This window comes from Fukomys damarensis, unplaced genomic scaffold (genome assembly GCF_012274545.1).
Source record: "Fukomys damarensis isolate Sample0158 unplaced genomic scaffold, DMR_v1.0_HiC HiC_scaffold_37, whole genome shotgun sequence".
Lineage (NCBI taxonomy): Eukaryota > Metazoa > Chordata > Mammalia > Rodentia > Bathyergidae > Fukomys > Fukomys damarensis.
This window is the reverse complement of record NW_022900949.1, coordinates 32,184,546-32,193,781: the sequence shown is the minus strand read 5'-3', so window position 1 is coordinate 32,193,781 and position 9,236 is coordinate 32,184,546.

The following is a 9,236-nucleotide window of genomic DNA, read 5'->3' as shown; positions in this document are numbered from 1 at the left end:
TTCTTCCCTCTTTTTTTTTTTTTTTTTTTTTTTTTTTTTTTTTTTTTTTTTTTTTTTGAGACAGAGACTTGCTGTGCTGTCCAGGCTGGCCTTGAACTCACAGTGACCTTCTTGCTTTAGCCTTCAAGTGCTGAGATTACAGGTGAGCACCACCATACCTGGCCTTCATCTCTTTCTCATGGGACCTCCAGGCCACCCTGCACCTGTGATGGCTCATAAGGTCCATTTTACCCCACCTTTGTTGAGATACGTGGTGTCTTCAGACCCAGCCTCATGTAGAGTGTGACATGTAGTCTTTGCCCCCATGGAGTGACAACACTGGGCACAGATGAACAGGGGTATACATTGTCATAGTGTCCAGGGGCGGGAGCCCACCTAGCTCTGCAGTGAGGCAGAGTTGGCCTGGGTCTGTGCCTTACTGAATTATCTCGAGAAAGTGACCCAAGAGGGGATGCTGTGCTCAGAGAGCCCTGTATGCAGCCTGGGGTACTGTGTGCATCCTTTCTCCAGGGCACAAAGGCGGCAGGGAGAAGACAAATAAACCATGGCCAAGCATGCGCAGTGCCTCATGCAGCTGCCATTTGACCCATGCTGGGGACTGATGTAACTTAGCACCTGACTTCTTGTGTGATTGCATTAAAATAAACACTCCAGGGTGAAAGTGCATGGACCTGTGAGCGTCCAGGTGACAGAGGGGACCACACAGTGGTTTGGTCAGTCTTCTGTCACTTCCGGTGAGCAGCACCATAGCCTAGGCTCAGGTTTCCACGGCCAGCACTGGGAAAGGGATTCACCCTATGGCTCGGGCATGAAGGTATAAATAGTGAATGCTGGTTGGGCCAAAATTTCTCTTCAATCTGCTTTGAGAGACAGGGGTGTGGGGAAAGAGGGCTGGGTGGCCTGAGCCTTGTCTCTAGAGACCATATGCAAGTATTCCTCAAATAAGAAAAAAAACCTCACAAACAAACAGTGAAGCCAGCTGTGGTACACACCTGTAATCCCAACATTCTGGGAGACTGAGGCAGGAGGATCCCTAGTTCAATCGCAGCCTCGGCAACTTAGAGACTTAGAGAGCTTGTCACAAAATAAAAAATAAAACAAAATTAAAAAGGGATGGGGATGTAGCTCAGTGCAAAGGCCCTAAATTCACACACACACACACACACACACACACACACACACAAAGTAAAAAGAAATGCAAGTGTTATGCTTTATAAATTTACAAACATACCTACTTGAGAATAATTTTCTGTCCTAGAGAAGGAAGAGCTGTCTGCACCGACCAGAATGTGAGGAGGCCCGTCAGAGCACTGCCAAGACGGGGAGAATACGGCCTGAAAAAGCCTGCATCGCAGCTCCGAGCAGCAGACCACTGCCATAGCACTGGGCGAGAGGGCCAGGCAGCACAGCTGAGGTCAGGTCCGGGAAAGCAGGGGGCGCACGCCTGTAATCCCAGCTTTTGCGAGGCTGAAGCAAGAGGATCACTGTGAGTTCAAGGCCGGCCTGGGCTACATAGAAACACCCTGTCTCATCCCTGCCCCCAAAAGTGAGAGACACAAAGGTCCACTCTTCAGGTGCTCACAGCACAACTGGGCAGGTACCAGGGCTCCAAAGGTCTGGGGCAATGGGGAGACAGGAAGTGGGGATGCACAAGTCACAGCCCACTGAGGAGGGGAGGGACTGGCCCCACAAGGTTGCAGGTGCGGCACCTCCAGTCCCATCTGACACGGCCAAGAGCCCATCACAGCCACACACCGGTTCTGCAGGCAACTTCTGCAGCCCAGTCCCCTTGGGCACCACAGCCCTTGGGCAGGAGTGACACCTCCAGTTCCTGCTGCCCTGGCTGAGCTGCCTCTCCCTCAGCCAGCTGGATAAGGCTGTGAAGGCCACTACCACCGTGGGGTCTGGGGTGGCCACAGGGTGGTGGAGAGCTAGGCACGGGGAGCTGCAGAGAAACTGGGGCAGCTGTAGGTTTAGCTCTTGATCTGTCCCAGTTAGTGGCATCTTGGGACCCACACTTGCCTTGTCAGAAAGCGCAGTCTTTCTGGGGGTCCTACACACACACACACACACACACACACACAGGCCACTACCACCGTGGGGTCTGGGGTGGCCACAGGGTGGTGGAGAGCTAGGCACGGGGAGCTGCAGAGAAACTGGGGCAGCTGTAGGTTTAGCTCTTGATCTGTCCCAGTTAGTGGCATCTTGGGACCCACACTTGCCTTGTCAGAAAGCGCAGTCTTTCTGGGGGTCCTACACACACACACACACACACACACACACACACACTCCCAAGGGGCGCAGAAGTCCCACAGTGAGAGCCGTAAGTCTTCCGGAGGAGCTGGGACCCAGCCCGTCCTCGCCCCTGATGTTCCGTCTTGCTCCCACACGGTGGCACCAGAGGACGGAGCATCCGCGCGTGGGCTGGAAGAGGCGGACCCCGGGCTGCAGGGACCTCGGGTTTCCAGAGGAAACGGGGCGTGGGGGGGGCTCTTCCTGCGGGACGCGGCTTCCACCCCCACACCGCTGCACTCCTTCCCGTCCTGCACTCTGTTTAGGAACCAGGCCACCTCTCTTCTCATCTCTGCTTGGGGCCAGCTCCTGACCCTCTGTGGCCACGCGGTCACGTCGTGAAGCCCCTTTCACGCACCGGCGAATCCCTTTTCCCATCAGCTCCCTGGAGGGGCCACACCGCCACCGATCGTTAAGCGGAATGAGCCCATCACCCCGAAACGGGCCCATCCCCTCATTACTCGATCCCGCGCCCCTTGATCCTGAGCCCTCGCCCCCCCACAGCGGATCGGTTGCCGTTTCTCTCGTTTTGCAGATGAAATCACAGGGTGCGCGGGCTCCGCGGTTCTTCCTGTGCATTTAGCGCCATCCCACGGGGACGCATCCCTACAGCTCGGCATAACAGCGCTTTCCTGTCGCTTATCTAATGATTTTCCACGGTATCGCGAACACAGATTCGTCCCTGTCAGACCAGTGCAGGCCGGCTCTGGTTCACTTTGATTCCACCTCATTTCCTACCACCATAAACTTGCTTCCTGGAAAACAAGACATTCTGGTCTCGTGCTTATGTGTGCACGTGCGAGGCCAGTCCACACTGTGACTTAAACCTTTCCACGCGCGCAGTCCAGGGGCTTTTAGTTCATTCACAGTGGTGAGCAAACACCACCTCTCTCTCCTCCCGAAATACTTCCACCATGCCAAAGGGAAAACTTGGACTCACTGGACAGTGACTTACTCCTCCAGCTCCTTGATACTTCTCTTCTAGTCTCTGCCATGAGTCTGTCTCTGTATGTCACCGTGTGCGATTGGCTTAGCCTTGGTGGAGGTCATTCTGATGGAGCGAGACTCAGCACTCCTGTCTCTGGGCTAAATTCTGTCCTGTCTTGGGGATGGACTACATTCTGCTTATCATTCGTAAGGGCCCGGAAGCAGCAGGGAGGTGACCCTCTGCTGGAAGAAACATAGCTCTGGGACAAGAGTGGGCCTGGCGGTGAAGAGGTGGAAAGGGTCCAACAAGGAGCCAGGCACAGCAGGTGCTCAAGAAGCTGAGGACCCTACGGGAGTTCAGAGGGAGGGCTGGCTTCCTTCCTGTACCTGGTGGGAGGTTTCCAGGTTCCTGCTGCTCCTCAGCTGGGCCATGGGGTCTGCAGCCCCTGCTGCTTGTCCCACCTGCTCCCACCTTGGGAGATGGGACCTGGTGGAGATGGCTGGAGGAGGAAACGGAGTTTCCACCTGAGAGGCTGTGCAGCCCCCACCAGCCTGGCACACAGGGGGAGGCTCCTGACCAAGACCCTGCCAGTCCCAGCATGAGAGAGGTATGAAGATGGCACTCACCTCCCCTGGAAGACCCCTAGGAGGCACAGCCCTGCCCACCGACCGTTCTTCCCAGCAACCCCTTGTCTGACCCTTGCCCTCTTTGAGCTGCTCCCTCGGGGCCCTGTGAGTGTGACGTGAGTGTGGACATCACAGGCCCTCCTTAGGGGGTTCACACCAGGAGAGGTGGGCAGAGCAGGCTGTGGGCAAAGCCGATGCCCGAGGACAGCGGGTGAGGTGGACGCTCCTGCTGGGGAGGCCTGCAGGGAGCTGCAGGAGGCGGTGAGAAGAGGCGGTCACTGTCCTGCTCTGCACGTGTCTGCTCTGCAGAGAGCCCTTCCTCAGCCACATCCCGGCTCCCTGTAACTGTTCCTGAGCTCTGCTCCCGGATGAAGTATTCTCTCCCTCTTCCACTCACTGCCAGCAGCGTGGGCTCAGCACAGGGCTCCTGTAGTTCCCGGGGCTTTAGGAAGAGCCCGGTCTCGTCTGGGGTCTGTGCCGCTGCCATCTTCCTACACACTCAAATGGGGACCCTGAAAGGTCCAAACGCCACTGGAAGACCGCAGCCCAGCCGGGGCCGTCCGGGAAGTGCTGGAGCACGCACCCTGCTTTGGTGGGCGGCTGTAGCCTCCCTGGAATAGGTCCTCACAAAGGCTCACCCGGCACTTGCTGCACTCCAGGCTGTGGCCCACGCGCTGGATGAGCAAAGCCTCAGACCTACCTCGCCCCAGGAGGCAGGGTCCATCACTAACCCCAGCTCACAGACAGACGGAGGCAGAGAGAGGTATGAGTGACTTTCCCAAGGTCGTGGAGATAATGAACAGGGAAGCCAGACCTGGCGCCTAGAGAAGGAACGCTCGGCCACATCAGAGGGCTGTGGCAGCCTCAGGGCAGCGCCGAGGATGTAAGCCGCCTTTCCTTCTATCTCCAGCAGGTGGCGCCAAAACACCTGCCCAACTGCGCACCTGCCCCAGGAAGGCTTGGCCTGGCAGAAAAAGTAACCTGCACCTGCACCTGCACCTGCTCAGGAAGGAGGCGCTTTCCTTCCCGGATCCAAGCAAAGAGGGCAAGTAGGGAGAAAGACACTGGGTGAACGTGGTTCTGGCAAAAAATAACTTCTGCAGTGAGTTCCGGAGTCACAAAATAGTTGCTCACACCTGCTTCTGGGTGTTAAGATCAGTCAGGTGGTTTTCCTATGGGGAGCCCGCAGCTCCCCCAGGACTGAATGGCCTGGAGATTATGAGCCCCAGCGGAAGCCTGAGCTTAATACAAAAGAAAGAAAAAAAAAGAAAAGAAGCTGCAATTTCTCTTAAAAGTACAATTTTTAAATCTTGATGTCTTTGTCTCCTTTCTGCCCAGTTTAATTGCAGAGAGCTGTTAGTTAGAAATTATTATAAGGTACTTGGACAAAGCCGGGCCTTCAGCACAAAAAACAGCTGCCGCAATCCACTGGTTAGCATTTATAAAAAGAGAAAAGGTACTGCACTTACCTACTTTCCCCGGGGATAAATAGCAGTGATTAATATTCTAATAAGCATCTCTCCCTCGCCCATTTCCTTTCCAGAGGTTACTTCTTCATTTCATGTATGCTTGCTACATGACTAGCTTCCCCCATTTGATCCCCATTTAATCTGTTCTTGTAATCTTATTGTTTGGTCATAGTTTTGTCCCACCTTATCCACAGTGGTGCCACTGCCTGCCTCGCAAGAGCAAGGGCCTGAGTTTGATCCCCCATACCAAAAAAAAAAAATTGTTCCCACCTTATCCATACCTTGTGATTTCCCATTGGATCTTATTAGTTGACTGTATCTTTGTCGCACCTTGAACCCACCTCACCTCACGGCTTTGCTCAATAAAATGCCTTTGAGAAGCTGTGTGGATGGGCAACACACTTTCTGGTCCCCCTTCTGTCTCTCTTAGACAGAAGTTGTCTTTCTCTCAATAAAATTTTCCTATTAACCTCCATTGTTCCTAGAATTCATTCTTCTATTTTAGACAATATGAACTCAAGTTTCAGATATCTAGCAGGTTGGGAGTTATAATATTGCCCTTGTTTGGATTATTTTTGCTTATTTTGATTATTTGCTGCCCAAAATCATCTTTACTTATTCTGTCCTACCTCAAAATGATTGACAGGGTGCTGAGTCATCTCAGGGTCTCCTAGTGCACATGACTTTCCCAGAGTGCACTCTGCTTCTATTACACAGTAGACATGCAGCCCCTATGTATGAGTCTTTGGTGAAGTGTAAGGAAGAGATTACTGAAGGTCAGGCCATGGGGTCTAATGTGCCTGTGATGTGGCCTACAGATTTTGAGATTTTCTGTGTCATTTTTTTTTTAAATTTCTGCTTTTCATAGGACTTCAAGGAGGATTGGTCCTGGGGTGTTGCCCAAATTCAACCATTCAGGAACAGATGGAGAGGGGCTCCTCTTAATTGTGCTACTTATACTATCCACCCCAACACTTGGTCCTCAAAATCTTTAACGGGTGCAGAAGGAGGAAGGTCCTTCATCCACAGCTACTTCTTGCTGAATAGGGGCACTGGCCCTACCTCTGTGGAGACCAAAGAATCTCCTCCAAGATTTTCTTGATGAACTGTGGATGTGTGGTGGGGGGGCTTTTGACCCTGGGCATAGGCCATCCCCAGTGGCTTAATGGCTGGCAAACAAGAAGAAACAAATCTGACTAGATGATATTAAAGGCAGCTAAGCTAGACAGAAATATTATAAGTAGTCATACAGGGCTAGGGCCTCGAGGGAGTCAGTGCAGAAGATAAGTGTTAGGTAAAAAGAGCCAAAAACCAGGGCCAGACCAGGACTATAACAAGCCTTTATTATGGGGAGGATCTGGTGGGCTGTCTCCGAACAAAGGAGAGAAAGTAACATGGCAGAACAGGGAGCTTTTTTTTTTTTTTTTTTTTTTTTTTTTTTTTTGGTATCGGGGATAGAATTCAGGTTCCTGTGCTTGCAAGGCAGGCGTCGTAACCACTGAGCTAAATCCCCAGCCTCCAGGGAGCTCTTTTATAGGAGCAGGGTTTGGGGTTAGGCTGAGCTGGGTGGGGTTGAGTGAGGTAGTGTTAAGGGACTGGAGGGGCCTGGAACATCACTAGGAGGGGCTTGTGGAGGGAGGTAGTATCAGGTTACCTTTCTTGGTGGGAAGAGGGGAATGTTGGGAAGAAGAATGTCCTTTGGTGGAAGAAGCCATATTTTAACATGGTGTTATTGGAAGGAGGCTGCTATTCCATGTGGCAGCCATTTTAAGGCACAGAGCATTGCGGGAAGGAGGAGGCTGCTTTTTGTTGTTGTTGTTGTTTTGTTTTGTTTTGTTTTGTTTTTTTGACACAGGGTCTCACTATGTAGTTGAGAATGACCTCACTATGGAACTCACTATGTAGCCCAGGCTGGTCTCAAACTCACAGCAATCCTCCTGCCTCAGCCTCCCGAGTGCTGGGATTACAGGTGTGTGCCACCATGCCCAGTGAGGCTGCTATTTTAGGTAGCACTCATCTTAAGGCAAGGGAAATCTAACAATAAGAATAAATCACAATAGGGCCAGGGATTTATTTTTTTATTGAATTTATTGGTACATTCTAGGTAGACAGTACAGTTACATTCATTACTGGGATCTTGTACCTTTACACGCCAGGTCTTGGTTCTCATTTTTTCCCCTTGTCCCCACCCTCCCTTCACCCCCTCTTCCCCTCCCCACCTTCAAACACTTTAATTCCATTTTCACATTTTCTCATATTTTTTTCCTTTTCCCTTATTACCCTTTCCCTATCCTTCGTACTGCCCTTACACCTTTGGTCCTTTTCTTCCTAAAACAGTACTCAAGAGCCTAACAGGACAATTAGCAATGTGAAATAGGGCCGGGGATTTAGCTCAGTGGTTCTGCCGCCTGCTTCGCAAGTGCAAGGACCCTAGTTTGATCCACGGTACCAAAACAACAAAACAAAGAATACATTGCAACTGTGGCTGGAGACCTAAATGCCTCCCCCAAGGATAAGAAATAACTTAAGATTATACTGTAATTGGTTCAGTAAAGTCCAGGTGGGTGACCAGAGCATCCGGATCCATTCCTTCCCAGAATGCATTTGTCTTTTCCATGTGCCTTTGCTATGTGACCTGCTTCCCTATTGGAGCAACATTAGCTAAGCGGCTATACTTGTAATCTTATTGGGTGATTATAGTTTGACCCATGCAATACTCACCTCATGATTTTGTACCCACTTTGTGATTTTGCCTTTAGGGCTGAGGTCCCAAGAAGGAGTTCTCTTTCTTCATTGAACTGGGTAGGACTACCTATGGCATAACCTGCCCTCCTAACACCATCTTTGATGAAACTGCTGCATCAGTGAACCATGCGCTAAGCTGTCTCTGTCAACGGCTAGTCCCTTGGATTGGGGTGGCTGGGGTAGTTCTGGTCAGTGGTTTGTTCACACTTGTTGGGAAGAGGATGGCTGGGTTCAGAGCAGTACAATACTGAAGAGAGACATCTGGGTTTTTCATAAGAATGGCCTGATATTTAGGGAACCTAGCCATCCACAAATGTCCCTGGAGTTCTAACAATCTTAACCTAGTGTGGAGTTAGAACTGAGAGCTTTTGTCCCAGGGTTATTTTAGAAGCCTTTGGACTAAGAGTGCCACAGTGGCTGTTGTTCACAGGCATCTAGGCCAGTCCTGTGTCCCTTCATCCAGTCATTTGAAAAAGTAAGCAATTGGTCAGTTTTCCTACTCCAGACACTGGGTTAGCACTACAGTGCCTACTCCCTGTTTTTTAGCTATGAAGAGAGAAAAAGCAATTAGTTAGGTCTGGGTTTCCTAATGCTGAGGCCTGCATCAGACCTGTTTTAATGTACAGCTTCTGTCCATTTCTCAGCCCACGGTGAACAGACTCACACAGAGCACTGAGAAACTGCGATACGGAATGCTCACACTTCACCCCCCAGCACATCACTTAAAGCCTATTACTGAAATTACTTCACCTAACACAACATGGCTGCTTTTGCACAAAACAAAGACAAAGCACAGGACGGAAACTCTATGAAGTCCAAAAGAAATGCTAGAAATCAAAACCCGATGCTGAAAAGAGCAATAGCTCTAATGTGCTCATTAGCTGTTGGGACAAATTTGGAAAAGAAACCAGTGACCGGGGTGATATGTCAAAAGAAACTTCTTACCCTGGAAAGAGAAAAATTCTGAGCAAAAAGAGCAGCACATCCAAAACAGTTACCGAAGAACAGAAGTGATAATTTACACACATGGAGAATATCAGAAGGAGAATAGCAGGGTACTGAAGCTTGGGTCTAGATGTTCCCCCAAAGCCTCATGTAGCCATACTGGGGCTTTTACAGAGGTGGCTGGATCTAGGGTGTAATGAGGGTATTAAGGACAGAGTCCGCTGATTGGTT